The sequence below is a fragment of the Lissotriton helveticus genome, assembly GCF_964261635.1.
Source record: "Lissotriton helveticus chromosome 1_1 unlocalized genomic scaffold, aLisHel1.1 SUPER_1_unloc_17, whole genome shotgun sequence".
In the NCBI taxonomy this organism is placed as follows: Eukaryota; Metazoa; Chordata; class Amphibia; order Caudata; family Salamandridae; genus Lissotriton; species Lissotriton helveticus.
In genome coordinates, this window is record NW_027611656.1 from 1,865,074 (window position 1) to 1,883,141 (window position 18,068).

The following is an 18,068-nucleotide window of genomic DNA, read 5'->3' on the forward strand; positions in this document are numbered from 1 at the left end:
AAAGTTACGTTGCCACGTTTCTCAGTGTGCACGTTATTTCATTGTACAGTCCCCGTTTCTAGGCCTCAAAAGGGCCCGGACACCAGATTCGGCTCCTGTCTCCTGAACCCATGTTGAGGAGCGATACAGCCCCCACCTGTATCCTCGACCCTTCACTTACTTCCTGCCTCACAGTGCCCGGCTCGGCCTGGCTCTGCCCACGAGTCTGCCAAGAGTATGTTATGATTCTAGTTATCAGTCCAGCCCTCCTTCTCTGCATTCCTAAACTACTGAATCGCATCAATAGTTTCTGTCATTGTCTAGCCTTTACGTCTCCATGTAAGAGAAATACTGCATTTAATGGTCATTTAATATTCCTCAACACGCACTACATGTAGAATAATGCATGCTCCAGTCTTAGAGTCTGTTAGCCTCTCCCCTCCTGACTCTTAGTTTATATCAACATGTCCTCTAAACATTAGATACTAGATAGGGTTTAGGTACATGTCGCCCTGACTCTCCAGACTTCAGTCTCTGCTCCTAGCGCAGAGTTCATAGCCCCCAGCTTCTCCTAGTAACACGTCATTGTCAGTTTGCGCACACCATTAGGTTGGAGGTCCCGGCTCCTTAGGTAGCCCCCTCCATGTTTCCGCCCCATTTATGACATATTCTGTTACGTTTACATCACATGTCTATGTATACGCCTCCTGTTACACCTACTTTCACCCTTATCTTTCGCGACTGCTATTGACCACACCCACTGCTCCGCCTATTGTATGTATTGCAATGCAACTGTTTTAGTATATATGCTTGTGTACTGTTATTAAATGTTACGCCAGTCCAATCCTGTCCCAGGCAGCGCTGCCATCCTATTCCCGTGCAGGTTGTCCTGTTCCTGTCCTTATGCTGTATTAAACCTGCAAACTCCTACTACCTCGAATCTTGACTCTTATTTATTGAGCTATCTGTTATTACTATGTCCAGTCAAACCTAGATCCGGTATTATTTATTTATATACCACAAGCTGATGACTTGATGTTGGCATTGGAGGAACGGGTGTAGGCAGTTGTTGGAAATTAAGACAGTATCCATTCTGAAGTGTAGCTAACACCCAGCGATCTTTTGCAATGGTATGCCACTCTTCCATATGATGCGCGATGCTTCCCCTCACTGGAGTGGTTAACGGCGCTGGGGGAAGGAAGGACTAATGGCTTGGATTGGGCTTTGTTGGAATTGTTGCCCTGGCGCTGATTTCCACCACCTCTGGAATTACGCCTGCCTCTATATTGAGACTTCTGCTGCCCCTGTTGGTCCTGACCCTTCTGCCACTGAGGGGTTTGAACCCTCTGCTTGGAAGAGACTTTACTGTAGGGACGAAACCTCCTCTGAAACTCTTTTTTCTTTTCAATCCCCACAGCTTTAAGAGGGTCTAATTATGCTTTTATCCGCTGCATCTCTTCATCGGTACCTGCCCCAAACAACGATGTTCCTGAAAAAGGCAAGTTCAAGATCCGGGATTGAGCTTCTGGTTTCAATGCAGTAAGACGTAGCCAGGAAGACTTTCTTGCACACACTCCGAGGGCATAGCCATGCGCTGAGAGGGTCGCACCTTCCGCTGCAGCGCTGATGATTTGGTTGGAGACTTGGCTGCCCTCCAAGAGAATCTCCTCAAAGTCCTTTCGTCCTCTTGCGGAAGTTTCTCGATGAACCGCTGCAGAGAATCCCACAGGGACCTATCATAGCGGCCGAAAAGCGCTATCGCATTGGATACTTTCAGGAGTGAGGCTGAGGTGTTGCAGACTCTTCTTCCACATGAATCCTGCGACTTGCTCTCCCCTAACATTAGGTACTGTGGAGGAGGAAGCTACAGCATGAGATTTTTTCACCACTGCGATGATGACCGAGTCTGGTGGCCGAACGCCTCTGAGGAAGAGTGGATCCTCCTCTGGCAAGCGATATTTCTTGAGAATCCTCACTGGAGCGGCCTTTATTGTCGCTGGCGTGAGGAACACCACCATAACCGGTTCTATAATCCCCGGAACCAAGGGTAGCAGAGGTTTGGGCGCAGACCTATGATGCAAAGTCTCAAAAATAACTGAGGTTTTGGTCTGGTGCGTTGTCATGGGAACACACAGCTTAAGAGCCCCTCTGCCCAAGATGTCTTGAAAGGTAAAGATGTCATCCACGGGATATATTCTGGATGGAGGACTGTCCGTCAGGGTCTGAGAATAATCCCTATGAGATCGAGTAGGGGAAGAGGAAGAAGTGGGAGATCTGCGTTCCCTTCTTCTGCTCCTAGACCTGGACCTCCGTCTGCTGGAGCACACCGGGGTGCGCGATTGTTCTCTGGGCCTGGACACTGGTTTGTCTCGAGCTGCTGCCAGCCTGGCTGCTGTTTCCTTGTCTGGCGCCCTGTGATGGAGAGGCCTGTACCATCTTGGTGACAACCTGATGGAGGGCGAATTCTGAGTATCTCTCCTCACAGGCAAACTTGTTGGTGGGGGTGATCTCCTCTGTCCATGCAGCGAACCATCAGGAGAATGCCTGGACCTCTCACTGTTGGAGGAATATATCACTACATCTGGAGATCTATTCCGGTGAGAAGAGTGAGAGCCTGAAGAAGATGATGAAAGGCTCACTGGAGGCAAATTCTCTCTGGAAAGGCTTCTAGACCGGGATCTTGAGCGACTCCGTGATGCCTCATCCGCTGGACCCGTCTTCCTTTTAGCAGGAAGACTCCTACTCCCAGTAGACCTAGAGTGTCTCCCTGAGGTCGTCTCTCCCTCTGCCGCCAACGCCGACTGTGGAGATCTCTGCTGCGACGGCTGTCTGTGACCTGGCGACGGAGATGGTAAACTTGACATCGTAGCTTTCTGGGTCGACGTGGACCTGGGCAGGACCGGCCTCGACACCGATGATGGAAGCTGCTCGAGGCTAGTTGAACCTCTCCTTGCGGGGATCTATGGCTCGGCGTCAAACACCTCTGGGATTCAGACGGAGAGACTTGCCTCGACGTCAGACTTCGGTGTTGAGAAGTTGACGACATACGACTCGACGTCGAGAGTCGATGCTTTGACGACGACGGAGGATGCTGCGATGTCGAGCGCCGGTGGTGCGGCATCGACGGAGACTGCCTCGAAGTCGAGTGCCGGTGATGATCCGTCGACCAAGTGTGTCTCGACGTTGAGCGTCGGTGGTGAGGTGACGACGGAGTGTGTCTCGACGTTGAGCGCCGGTGGTGAGGTGACGACGGAGTGTGTTTCGATGTCAAGCACCGGTGGTGAGATGCCAGAGTGTGCCTCGACGTCGAACACTTATGACTAGGCGTCAACGGAGGAAGCTTCGCCGTCGAAGGCCTATGATGCTGCGTCGACGGTTGACGTCAGCGGAGGTACCTTGGATCTCGACGCTGAAGTCTTCATCGTTGAAGGAAGATGACTCGTCTTCGACGTCGTCTTCGTCGCCGCTGGAAGCTTCGACACTGATCCTGACGCCGAAAGTGAACAAGTCGGGATTTCTCTTGACGTCGATCGCGTCCTTCATTTTTTCTGTCTCTCAGGAGGCCTACCTCTTTCAGAGAGGCCATAGATCCTTATCCTCTCTCTATCCTTGAGGGTTCTCCTAGAAAGATTCTTGCAGTGTTCACAAGGGTCTGCAGAGTGTGTCTCACAGAGACAGAGGATACACACAGGTCCTGGACTTCTTCTTCCCACAGGAAGGGCAGGTGTCAAGAATAGAAGGCATTTTGACAAAAATATTCTTTTTTTGAAAGTCAAAAAAGGCAGCACAAACACTCTAAGCTTAAAAGACGTCAAGTGAAAGTAAAAATTGAGGAAAATCCCTAGTATTTTTTGACAGAAAGTCAAAAAAGGGAGGAGCTGTTAAACCAGGGTCCTGACTGAAGGAGCTGGAAAGAACAACTGTCCTAACTGTCACCCCTGAGGCACGATGGGAAGCCAGGGGTCATAGCTGCCTTAACGACACGGTGCCAGTTTTATTTGTTGAAAATGGTTTCATTTTCTATGCTTTTGCTTTAACAATGCAGCCTATGGGCTAACAATGTCCATTTATTAGCAATTTTCATGATTTATGAGTATTTTGCTACTTAAAACACAGAGTTCAAGGGCCATTTGACCTAATATGTTTTTTATTTGCTTGATAATTTAGTACATGTATGAGTAATTACATTGTTTAACCTCAGTTTTGGGGCTGCATTGGTGTGAGAAAAAATGATATATGTGCATACATATATGTCGAGCCAGTTATATGTGATTTACATATATATTTTTATATTATTTCCGGGGTCCCCGCATGTGGGCGGGAATATTCAGTGCTTATGACTATTGATGAGGATCCCCTGGAAGAGAACTTGGGTTGTATGGGTTGAACCTGGCCTCTACTCACAAGGTGACCCAAGTATGCAACCTTTCCCTGCCCTATCTTGCACTTGCATGCCTTGATAACGAGGCCTGCACTTCTCAGAGCCTCCAGTACTTTCCTAAGGTGGATCAGGTGATCCTGCCAGGTAGAGCTAAAAACAGCAATATTGTGTAGATATGCTGCACTCAAGGATTCCAATTCAGCAAGGGCTTAGTTCACCAACCTTTGAAAAGTGGCAGGTGCATTTTTCAAACCAAAGGGCATTACAGTGAACTGATAATACCCATCTAGGGTTGAAAATGCAGATATTTCTTTTGCTCCTGGAGTCAGACCTATATGCCAGTACTCTGAAGTGAGATCAAACGTACTCAAATACTTGGCTGCTTCCAACCTGTCAATAAGTTAATCTGCCCATGGAATTTGTTATGCATTGCTTTTGGTCACAGCATTCACGCCCCAATAGTCCACACAAAACCTCATTTCTTTCTTACCATCCTGTTTATGAGGCTTGGGGATTAAGACAACTGGGCAGGTCCAGGGGCTCTCAGAAGTCTTTAGAACTCCCAATTCCAGCATCATGCTTACTTCAGCTTTGATGCTCTCTTTCACATGTTCAGTCTGCCTGTATATTTTATTCTCGACAAGTAGGCTTTCATCAGCGTCTACATCATGGGTACACCAGCGAGTCTGGCGGGAGGTCAAAAAGAAGAGCCCAGCAAACTGATTTAGGACTTGTCTGCAATCAGTCTCCTGATGGGCAGGTAGGGTGTCTGACAAGACTGCACCTTCCACAGACCCATCTTTTGGATTGCTGTACAGGTCAGGGACAGGTTCACTCTTTGCTTCCTGATCCTCATCTGTAACCACGAGCATGGTCACATCTGCCATGTCACAGTAGGGTGTGAGTCGGTTGACATGGATGACACTATGGGGGTTCCTGTCAGAGCCAGGGTCTACCAGGTAGGTGACCGCCCCTTTTCGTTCTAGGGTAGGGTAGGGTCCACTCCACTTACCTTGCAGAGTCCTAGGAGCCACAGCCCCAAAACCCACAGCATCTGCCCTGGCTGGAACTCAACCATAGCAGCCTTTTAGCATTTCCAGAGCTTCTGGAGCTCTAGGCTGTCCTCAATGTTTTTGCTTGCTTTTTCCACGTACTCATACATCCTGGAGCAAAAGCCAAGCACAGAGTCCACTATATCTGCTAAGGTTCAACAAGAGGTTTCTCCAATCCCTCATTCACAAGGCACAGTGGTCCCGACAGGAAACCCAAACAGAAGCTAAAATAAGGAGGACCCCACTCCCTTCTAAGGCCCTTCCCAATAGGCAAAAAGCAGGATTGGAAGTAAGACATCCAATCTTATTTTGAGTTTTTCAGGAAGTCCACCGATCATGCCCTTAATGGTCTTGTTAAATCTTTCAACAAGGCCATTACACATAGCAGAGTGGCTTTGGCCACACTGACCAGGACTTATGCAGCGGGGGATTGGAGGTCCCACATTTCGACCCCTAATATTATGCCGTTCAATTGCAACACGCAGCTCGATCGCTCCCTAGTTGGGAAATGTGGCTCTTGGCGGGAATGGTGGACGCAGGTTGTCTTCCAGAGCTGTTAATAGAGGAATCAGGTACACCGAGAGATACTCCATATACTGTGCGACAGGCGGCCAGAGTATGGCAATGGTTTGTAGTGAGAGTACTTAAGCGCGCACCATTCCATAGGGAGCTCCCAATCTGGATATTAAAACCAATCAGGTAGATAGCACTCAGTATGTCCTTCTAGGCATGGAGGGAGGGAGATGCGAGCAATAGGGTGAATTGTACCCAGATGAGACTTATCGCCTTAAACATTCCCGCAAAGAGTTTTGTCTAAGCCAGGGGCAATTTTTACAACATGTGATGCTTGGCAGACGTAACTAAGCACACCTAGCCATGCTTTGCGACCGCTCCGCTGCATACTCAAACCCTGGAGACACTGCTAACCTATGGTGCGTGTAGACACCTAATTATGCATCTTTACAGTACAATGCGATCAGATACAGTAGGCACTACACACGGGTCCGAGAGGCCTGGAATTTAGACTTTGACATTCCAATGGAAGATCAAGACTGGTAGCGGGCCTGTGAACTGACACGCATGGTTTCCAGTAATGCACATTTTCGACTGATACATTATAATTTTCTGCAAAGAACCTACTTAACGTCACAAGGCCTTCATCGAATGGTCGGGTCTTGCTCAGATATATGCTTGCGCTGCAACACTGTGGGGGCTGATTTCTTACAGTAACCATGATCCTGCGATGCAATACACTCCTTCTGGCAACTAGATATAAAAGAAATGGTGCATGTCACACAACTAAGTATTGAGCTGACACCCAAATGCTGTTTATTAGGCCACTTTAGTTGTCAGAAAGGGCGCATGATAACTTATACATTTGGTCAGTCGCCTATGGTACTGGCATGACATAAAATTGCAATCACATGGCTGCCCCAGCATGCCCCAAGGATTGCGCTCTGGCACAGAGATGGGCCTCTTCTTCTATGGCAGACGCTTCTATCTCGTCTTGGTCAGATTCTTCCCCCGAAAGTATGTCCCGAAGGCACATCTTGGGACTCCAGATAGATTTCGAGCTCGGAATCGAACTCTGGAATCGAGAAAGCCTCTTCTTCTACGGAGGACGCTTCTATCTCTTCTTGGTCAGATTCTTCTGCAAAGATATCCAAGAGTGTGTTAAATACTTTGACGCTTCCTCTCTCGTCATCGTGTCTGATGATCGGGTAGAGTCCTCTTGGACCGAAACGACTTACAAGCGTCGCAGTCTTCCTCCTTGCGCTCTGGAGAGAGGCATAAGTTACAAACTTGATGTAGGTCATGCGAGGGTACTTGGCGTGGCACCCAGGACAGAAATGGAATGGAGTCCGTTCCATTTGCAGATGGCTGGCCGTATGTAGCAAGGCCCAACGATTGCCCACAAGGTTTTCTATCCAAAATGGAGAGTTTGTCGATCGATTTGAAACGCAGAGAACAGGGAAACGCGTACCTAATCAATATCGTTGAGGGTAGAGTGGACTGCGCACTGAGAGGAACCAGAGTAGCGGTTTCGGAGCGCAGCAATACACATACAAACCAGTTTGGGGTAAAAAACAACAATGGAGTCAATGCCCATGCCCACTATCACCGAAAGGAGGAGTCACCTTAACTCGTGACTGGAAAGACTTCTTCGAAGAAAAACAACTTGCAAACATCCGGACCCAACACAAGATGGCACCAAATCAACGCAGTCTCCTCAACCTGCTTCTACACCCTCCGCATGCTCCGCAAGATCTATAGATGAATCCCTACAGACACACGGAAAACCGTCACCCACGCCCTCATCAGCAGCAGACTCGACTACGGAAACGACCTCTACGCCGGAGCCCCGTCCAAGCTCATCAGCAGACTTCAAAGAATACAGAACGCCTCGGCACGCCTAGTCCTCGACGTTCCCCGCCGAGACCACATCAGCCCCCACCTGAGAGACTTGCACTGGCTCCCTGTCAACAAAAGAATTACCTTCAAACTCCTGACCCACGCACACAAAGCACTCCACAACACCGGACCAGGATACCTCAACTGACGACTGTCATTCTACACACCCAACAGAGAACTCTCACTGGCCACCGTCCCACGCATCCACAGAACCACCTCCTCCCACCTAGCCACCAAGACATGGAACGCCCTCCCTCTACCCCTACACCAGACAGAAGACCCACAGACCTTCAGGAGTCTACTCAAGACCTGGCTCTTCGACCGCTAGCTGCAGCCAACCTCCCCCAGCGCCTTGAGACCCTCGCGGGTGTGTAGTGCGCTCTAGAAATTTTCTGATGATTGATTGAAGATGGCAGGAGTATGCAAAGCATGTGCATCTACGGCACACATGCCTCGAACAGAGGATTAATGGCCCCAAATCTCTGCCGTGGTATCTGGTCATGTTGTTGCTGAGTGTGCCATGTGATGTGACAGGCTATAGTGCTTGGTGTGATTTGGTCATTTTTGACAAGGTGGAGTGCTGAATGGTTAGGCAATTTTTGATTTTATTTGTTTTTGGGATCGTGTGACATAGTGCGATACCTACCTTATGATGTAAGTAAATAAATGACATTGCTAATATACCATAAGGATGTGGGGTGAGTGTTATTAGGGCCGAAGCCTTGCTGATTATATGCAGAATAACAGGTCTGGGAGGTCACTACTGACTAGAGCAGATTAGCAGCTGCACAGGTCTTGGGCATTGATCCTATTGAGGATAATATGTGACGGGCACTGGTGACTGGAGCTGGCTAGCAACAACGCTGGCCTCTGTTATTTATTACAAGCAGTGTAACAAACATGTCAATATTGACTGAAACTGGTTGGCAGTAGAGTTAACCTCTGGTTTTGAATATTTGCAGGATTTAAGGTACAGGGGTCACTACTGACTGGAGTTACTTAGCAGGATAATAGGTCTCAGGGAGCCAATACTGACTGAAGCTGGTTAGTATGATCACTAGTCCCAAGGTGCTATTAATGACTCAAGTTGGCTAGAATGATAACAGGTCCCAGGGGCAGTACTAACAGGCACTGGCTAGTAGGCTTACATACAGGTCCAAGGGGCCACTACTGACTGGAGCTAGCTAAAAGAATAAGAGGCCCAAGGGTGGTGGGGTGCGAGTGGCACCAGTGACCCGGAGTTGGCTAGAAGCATTGACGACCTTTGGTATTGATTAAATGCAGGATTCCAGGTCACAGGAGGCACTGCTGAACACAGCTGGATAGCAGCAGTGGTGGCCACTGGGAAGAAGGAATTGAGAAAACATAACTGTATATACTGGTTTCTTCAATACCGATAATTGTTTACACATCATACACATCAATGCCACAACCTGCATTGATATATTACATTACCAAATTACAATATTCTTATATTAATTTGATGTGTCTGTTTGCCTTAATATGCCTGCAAAGTTATATGATTCTATTAGGGCCCAGAACCATTTTATTTAGTGATGTCCAACTGCACACTTCCCTGTATCTTGTAGTAAATTGAATATTGACAAACAGAAGTGTTATTTTCAGAAACAGTGAATTCTGCAGCTTGCCTGTGTATCTTTTATCTGCACCTTACGGACTCCTCACATTCCTCTCGAGAGAAGATCCTGCCTCCTACTCATTAGTTTCATTTCAGTAACTGTTTCTATCACGTGTTCATGTTTCATTGACTTGTATTAGGAGAAAAGTGTATAAAAATACTTTGTGTAGCATTAGCATTATATACTCCAACTTGCTTTAGGGTGGATGCTCTCGTCCATTGCAAAGACAATTGTTTGCTTGGCCTTTTGCTATTTTTGCATTAAATGTACGATAGATTTGTTGGCCTCCAGGTGTGTTGTGTTTTATTTTACATATCATAAAAGATGACGAGGAAATGACAGTCCAGTATACACATTCTTCTTATAATTCAACTCACAGTATGCTGTACTAGAGGTTCAGTCCCACAGAAATAATCTCTAACTGAACGCCCTAGGAAGCATGTGCTTTTCAAACCAGTTGCCTTCTGATACGCTGTCCTCGCTATTGGATAAGTCAGTTTGTCCTGAATTTTAGGAGGGTTACTTATCTAGTGCACTCTGTTAAACAGTGCTCACCTGTGGTAGTAAGATGTTAATAGGCACCTAATCACCTATGCACAGTGCAGGGCTTTGAGTTACAGAGCTCCTCACGCGGTGGAGAAGATTAGGTCACATTTACCCATTTTCCCATATTTGGTCCTGATGAAATGCCAACAGATTGCTCCACAAGGCATGAAAAATGTTGACCTGAAGTATAGACTCCAAATTACCAGCAGGTCCATAGGTGATCAACACTTTCACACAGTGATAGGGGCCATTAGTTCCTCAATTTCTCTGCCACTATTTTTAATCTTAACATGGACTAGTATGATCACATTAACTATATTGCGGCAACTGGTCGATAGCTGATCTTATATTCAGACTTTCACCAATCTCACATCTTATGACACAACATCCTCTGTCCTACTATGCTCATCCGGCATACTTTATAAAAGATGTCCGACAAAATGCCCTCTTGTGGTGCCCGCAAGGCATTGTAGCGCCGGCCTGGTGAGGAGTATAGCCCAATGATGAAGCATGTCACCTGAAGGCGAGTGAACGCAACTTGTCTTAAAAGCACATGCTTTCTAGGGTGACTGCGTTCAGTTACAGATAATGACTCTGGGACGGAACCTCCGGAACAGTATACTGTGATTTGATTGTGTTTTATTTCAACAAATGTACATAGCAGATATTGGCGCTTGCTTGTTTCACAAAAATTATCGGATACCTGCCTCAGAGCCCACTTCTTACTGACGACAATGGGGTTATCATGTTGCTGCTACAAGCTCCTTACCTGTGCGAGTTATCGGGAACGATGCAGGGGCAGAACCAAACCAGCCACACATGGAGATCAATGACAAATACTGAAGATTTAACAGAGCTTCCAAACTGGTGACCATTACTTAATTGATACTGAAAATAAAAGACACGTTTTTAGTATTCAGGTGACTCATGACCATAAAAAACAAAGGTTATAAATCAATATTGTCTCAAATACTTAAAAAATGGAACTGGATGTGCTGAATCAGATGTTGCCCCAGGTCATGCATGACACCTTCCGCCACTATTGCTTATGGGACTTGTAGTTTTGTTTTTCTCATTAAAAGGATGGGCTCTAAAGTCCCAGTGTTCTAAGCGATGTTGGTGAAAATCAGAGGCCTGAGTGAGGGTGAAGCATGACACTGCTCTGCTTAGCAGTGAGATGAATGACAGTTCTCCAGCCCTTCCATTATTTGATCTATAGAGGCTGTCGGCCATTCATATTTTTTTGCAGCGACAAAGAAACTTTTATTGCAGCTTGTGCCAACTGAAGAGATAAAACCCCTGGACGTGTTTAATTAACTACTGACAAACATGAACAATCAAGAACATGAGTTTCTGGAAAACTATCAAGCACCCAATCAGAATCAGCCGCCCTTCACACCCAGGAATTCTTGAGGCTTTGGAGAGGGTGAATTGCACGTGGTATAAGAGGAACACTACATCGACTCAAAGCTCACTTCTCAGGGATGTACTGAAATGTCAGCCTCATGGCACACTTAGCCAGCTCTTCACCTCCTCCTCCTCAAACTGTTGACCAGCTATCAGGGCAAACGAGCCTGCAGCAAAGCATCGCTGTCTTGGTTCGACACCGGACCGGACCAACTCCATACTCCTCCAAGTCAGCAAGCACTCTGGTCGAGCCAGTCCTAACCCCACATGAATGTTCCCCATCACAACTGTTTTAATGGTACTAAGTTATGTTTCTGCCAAATGTACGAGTCAAAAAATGAAAGGCTTTACATGAAGTGCTGAAAGAGAAATCATTCGTTTTTCAATATTTCTGAGTCTGCCACAGTACACAGGAGCATTATACCTCTACAGCAGCAAATCATGCATGTGCCCTGTAGAAAGCACGTTTGAATGAAACATGTAAGGCATTGCAGCCAAAGATCTGTCGTGCAACATCATAGCAGAGTACAAGATAACTTGTGTTATTATTCCAGCAGAAAGAAATGCCATTCCTAATGGTTACGTCATTTTAAAGACAGTGCCAGGAAAATGTGTGGTCAGTGTTGTTCTTCTGCCTGTTAAAAGACTATCTCCATAAATGTGTCAGGAAATAAAATTCCATGAGAATTCCTACTCTTTGGCAGGGTACTGCCTGCCACTATATTGCAGGTTACTTCCAACATAATCTGATTTATACATACATACTCCAGGGTTCTGCCATCTACCGGGTCTGCACACAGCAGTCTGGAGCCACTCAGGAAGGAGGTAAGCTCTTCATTTCATCTTAAGCCTTTAGGTTACATTCACAGCCTGATGGGTCCGGATAACTTTATCCTCGCTCTAACTATACCGAGCAGATGGACTTAGCCCAACATAGGCTGTGTTGTGTGCTGGGTGATGCCTGGCTTCTTATTATCGTTGGCGGGAGAATGAAGCTCTGATAAGAGCTGCTGCAAGAAGAGCAGAGAAACAGGACCACAGATCGCCACAGAGCGACAACTGCCCAGAAGCTGAAGAAAGAACTCTGGAACAACAAACCTCCTACACCCTGGAGATTCTCCAGGATAAGCAAATGATGGTAATGAAATGCAAACTGCAGCATTAAGGTCACACACTACAACATCATTCCCTTTAAACCAAAGGTAACAGCCTACAAGAAAAAACTAAACAAAAAGCAACAAAACTATAAAATGCATTTCCAAATGCTGCAAAAAAGAAACAGTTAATACAAATGAACAGGTGCACAGACATAATATCGACTCCAAAATATCGACTGGAAAGAATATCGAGTTTTAAATATCGTTTGGAGAAAATATCGACTAGACAGAATATCGACAGTCAAAATATCGTTTTTAAGGTAAGTGAAGTAATATCGACTGTAAATAATATAGACAGTGAAAATATCCAAGTATATAATCTAGATAGTAAAAAATATAGTTTTTTAAATAATATTTAATTATTTATAGTGTTTTTATGTTATAATATATGTGAAAAGTGTCATTTTTTTTATAATTATTTTTAATTAATAATTTTTTTTAAGGATTGTGTAATTTTATTCTGTAGCGGGTTGTGGGTTTATAGGGGAATAGGGTGGGAAGTAATTTAATTATAATAAATTAAATATGTAAATTTATTAATTGGTAGTAATAATTAATGAATTGGTAATTAAATAATATATGTTAATTATTTACAATTTAATTGGTAATTATTTTAATTTAATTGATTAATTGCTAATTATGTAAATTAAAATAATGTATTTTCTGTAGCGGGTTGTGGGTTTATAGGGGAATAGGGTGGGAAGTAATTTAATTATAATTAATTAAATATGTAAATTTAATAATTGGTAGTAATATTTAAATAATTGTTAATTAAAAAATATTTTTTAATTAATAAAAATGTAATTGGTAATTACTTTAATTTAATTGATTAATTGCTAATTATGTTAAATTAAAGGGGTATTTTTAGGGTTCAGGGTCAGTTTTCAGTTTTTGGGCAAAGGGGTATTTTTAGGGTTCAGGGTCAGTTTTCAGTTTTTGGGTAAAGGGGTATTTTTAGGGTTCAGGGTCAGTTTTCAGTTTTTGGGCAAAGGGGTATTTTTAGGGTTCAGGGTCAGTTTTCAGTTTTTGGGCAAAGGGGTATTTTTAGGGTTCAGGGTCAGTTTTCAGTTTTTGGGCAAAGGGGTATTTTTAGGGTTCAGGGTCAGTTTTCAGTTTTTGGGTAAAGGGGTATTTTTAGGGTTCAGGGTCAGTTTTCAGTTTTTGGGTAAAGGGGTATTTTTAGGGTTCGGGGTCAGTTTTCAGTTTTTGGGTAAAGGGGTATTTTTAGGGTTCAGGGTCAGTTTTCAGTTTTTGGGTAAAGGGGTATTTTTAGGGTTCGGGGTCAGTTTTCAGTTTTTGGGTAAAGGGGTATTTTTAGGGTTCAGGGTCAGTTTTCAGTTTTTGGGTAAAGGGGTATTTTTAGGGTTCAGGGTCAGTTTTGGGTTTTTGGGGTACATATACAATATTGCCTATTATTTAATTAAATTTTGTTACTATATATATATATGTTTTAAGAAATATGATGAAAAAAAATATATTTTTTTACTTTCATTAATTATTTAATTATTAAAAGTTATTTTAAGTATTGTTAATTATATTTTAGTAATTCATTTTTTATATTAATGTAATTAAACATTGTTTTTAGTAAAGTCGATATTTTTTACAACGATATTTTTGTAAACGATATTTTGTACTCGATATTTTTGTACTTACCTGTTTGTAGATAGATATTTTGGGTAGTCGATATTCTTTCAGTCGATATTCTTTCAGTGATCCAAATGAACAATATTAAACTTTGTTGGTACCTTAGTAATGTGCTTACTTCTAAGCTTCACTCCATCTGCAGCAATAACGCTCTGAAAGGAGAAATTACTGCTGTGAGCATCAGAGTCTTTAGTGTTACTGGGCTCAGTCACGAAGACTATGGTGTTGGAAGATAACTTTCTCTTATTTGACTTTATAGTTCCACCAGTCACGGCATTGCTTTTAGCAGACACGCTACTGTCGACAGCATCATAACTGCAGGCCGACCAGCAATTCGGATATCACCACTCATATTGGGTGAATATTCAACAAGTATGGTCTCGGCTTACCAAGTAGAACAAAATAATTGGGTCTCATAACCATACTCAGAGCCGCGCCGACTATTAAAGTATGCAAATCTACAATGATTGGCGAAAATGCGCTGCAATTTTATCTGTGGAGCACTACTAACAAGCATTTGCAATGCAATAGGTCTTGCCTTTGCGAACTTATAAGTGTTTAGCCAGAGATATTCTGCTCTGGGAAGCACGCTCTTGCAAAGTTACACTGGCTGCCCATCAAAGAGCGCATCCTTTTCAAAGCTATGTGCTTCGCCCATCGAATTGCCCAAGGGAAAGGACCACCCTACCTAAAAAAGCTTCTAGCTATCCATCGCCCCAAACGTAATCTGAGGTCCTAGGGGAGCATGGTGTTCTCAGTGCCCCGTATCTTTAAAGCAAGAATGGGAGGCCTTTCATTTTGCTATCTGGCGGCCACTCACTGGAACAAACTCCCCTTAGAATTTCGTATGGAACCCTCCAAAAGGAGGTTTCGCCTGAGGCTAAAAACACATCTCTTCCCCAGAAGTTAGGAGATGGCGCTTAGCTGTCCAGTTTAATTGTTCTTTTGGTGGGCTTGTTTTTAGAATGGAATGTATCCACAGCGCGGGGACACACTGTCTTGAGTGTAACCATGCGCTTTATAAATGGTTTTATTATTATTGTTATTTTAGATATTGACTTTACCTATGTCTGTACAGCACAGCTTAAAGAAGTTTGCAGCATGCTGAAAAGTTATAAAAAAGAAGCGTCAGAAGCATTTTTGTTACCTTAGATATGACCAAAAAACATTATGTACAACTAAACGACCATATTGCTCTGTCCAACGCCCTGAGGGATATCGCTGCCTCTGACTTGTGGGAGTGCTGTGATCGTTCGTCTTGCCCCCTGGTCTCCAGCCCACTTCTCGCGGCGTGCGCTCCGCGGGCACCGCTCGAGAGAGGAGACATTGCTGCAAAGAGACTCACCCCGGACCCCTGCGGGACTGCGAGGACCAGCAAACAGTGCGTGGCTCAATCTGCTGCAGCTGGTCCTCTTCCTGCCCACACCTCCTAATCTGATTTCATTGTCCAGAGCCTCGCGCACGCGGGACGCGGGCGGGCAAGCCGGGCTAAGCCAGGGCAAAGGGCGGGCCCTCTTAGGCCCTCACAGGCCGGAGGAGGCCGGGCTGGGCCCCCCCCCTTTGATGTGCTATCCACGGCGAAGATTGACTGACTGTTAGAATGCGTACTTGTTTCCAGTAACCAGATCCATCTACGCTTTTACATGGTATATTTGACTAACTGAGTATTGTGTAATGTGTGTTTACAGCTTGGTCTGCGATTATATTATAGCTTAAGTGTGTTTTGGCTAGGTATCCACAGCATTAAGTTGGCATAATGACCTCACCTGCCCCCATAGTAACATCCTCAGTGGGTGGAGGAGAAAAACAAGGGACATTAGACAATTATTTCATCAGGGCTGCTACAGGAACTGATAGGGACATCGAGTTCAAGTTCAAGTTCAAGTTCAGAAATTTATATAGCGCACTACTCACCCAGAGGGTCTCAAGGCGCTTGGGGGCGGGTGTTTTTACTTATCGAATATCCAAGTGTTTAGTTGCTTTCTGAAGGAGAGGTGGTTCTGAGTAAGGCGGAGGTGGGTGGGGAGAGAATTCCAGGTCTTGGCCGCTAAGTAGGAGAAGGATCTTCCCCCCATGGTGGATCTGTGAATGCGCGGAATTGCGGCGAGGGCTTGGTTGGCTGATCGTAGTTGGCGGGTGGGGGTGTAGAAGGACAGTCGCGTGTTGAGGCATTCGGGTCCTAGGTCGTAGAGGGCTTTGTGTGCGTGGATGAGGAGACGGAACGTTATTCTCTTGTTGACGGGGAGCCAGTGGAGATCTTTCAGGTGACCGGAAATGTGAGCTTGTCGAGGGATGTCCAATATGAGTCTGGCTGAGGCGTTTTGGATGCGTTGAAGTTTTTTCTGTAGTTTGGTTATGGCTCCGGCGTAAAGGGTGTTTCCGTAATCCAGTTGGTTGGTGAGCAGTGCGTGGGTGTCTTTCTTGTTTCTGTGGGGATCCAACGGAAGACTTTTTTGAGCATGCGTAGGATGTTAAAGCAGGATGATGAAACTGCATTGGCTTGTCTGGTCATCGAGAGGGAGGAGTCCAGGATGAAGCCCAGGTTACGTGCGTGATTCGTAGGTTTGGGTGCGGTACCCAGGGCTGGTGGCCACCAAGATTCATCCCAAGGCAGAGGGCGATGAGCCTAAGATGAGGACTTCTGTTTTTTCCGAGTTTAGTTTTAGACAGCTGTTCTTCATCCACTCGGCTACTTCTTTCATTCCTTCATGTAGGTTGGTTTTGGCGGTGTTTGGGTCTTTGGTGAGAGAGAGGATCAGCTGGGTGTCGTCTGCGTAGGAGATGATGTTGAGGTTGTGTTGGCGCGCGATGGATGCGAGGGGACTCATGTATACGTTGAAGAGGGTAGGACTGAGTGATGATCCTTGTGGTACGCCGCAGATGACTTCGGTGGCCTCTGATCTAAAAGGGGGAGGCGGACTCTCTGCGTTCTTCTGGCGAGGAACGAGATGATCCAGTCCAATGCGTTTCCTTGTATTCCGACGTTGCTGAGGCGTTGTATGAGGGTGCTATGACAGACTGTGTCAAAGGCTGCGGAGAGGTCAAGTAGGATGAGGGCAGCTGTTTCTCCATTGTCCAGAAGTGTTCGAATGTCGTCTGTTGCTGCGATGAGGGCGGTTTCGGTGCTGTGTCTGGCTCGGAAGCCGAACTGTGAGGGGTCGAGGGATTTGTTGGATTCGAGGAAGGCGGCGAGCTGGCTGTTGACGGCTTTCTCAATGACTTTGGCAGGGAATGGGAGGAGCGAGATGGGGCGGTAGTTCTTGAGTTCAGTGGGGTCTGCTGTGGGTTTCTTCAGAAGGGCGCTGAGTTTGGCATGTTTCCAGCTTTCCGGGAAGGTAGCGGAGTTGAAGGAACAGTTGATGACATCGCGGAGATGGGGTGCGATGATCGAGTCTGCTTTGTTGAAAATGTGGTGGGGATATCAGTCGGTTGGCGATCCTGAGTGGATGGAGTTCATCAGGCGGATGGTGTCTTCGGTGGTGATTGGGTTCCAGGCGTAAAGGTTGTTAGAGTGCGGTGTTGGTTAGGGGGTGGGTGAAGTGGGCTGGTCTTCGGACTGGTTTTTGAAGCTGGTATGTATGTCGGCGATTTTGTTGTGGAAGAATGAGGATAGAGAGTCGCAGAGGTCTTGGGAGGGAGTGATGTTGTTGGTGCCGGCTGTGGGGTTGGTAAATTCTTTGACGATGTTGAATAGTTCCTTGCTGTTTTGGGCGTTGTTGTCAAGTCGAGCCTTGAATGCTGATTTCTTGGTGGATCAGATGAGTTGGTGGTGTTTGCGGGTGGCGTTCTTGAAGGAGGCCAGGTTGTCAGTGGTTGGATTTTTTCTCCAGGCTTTCTCAAGGGTACGACA

At 45.6% G+C, this 18,068-nt stretch overlaps 1 protein-coding gene across 1 annotated transcript in view; it reads right to left on the minus strand.

Moving 5' to 3' along the window:
• Positions 1–18,068, minus strand: part of LOC144805628 (uncharacterized) — a 35,710-nt gene that overhangs the window by 11,479 nt on the left and 6,163 nt on the right. Inside the window, exon 2 of the mRNA XM_078672151.1 lies at positions 10,780–10,898. The gene's annotated coding sequence lies outside the window, so the exon portion shown is untranslated. The remainder of the gene's footprint in view (positions 1–10,779; positions 10,899–18,068) is intronic.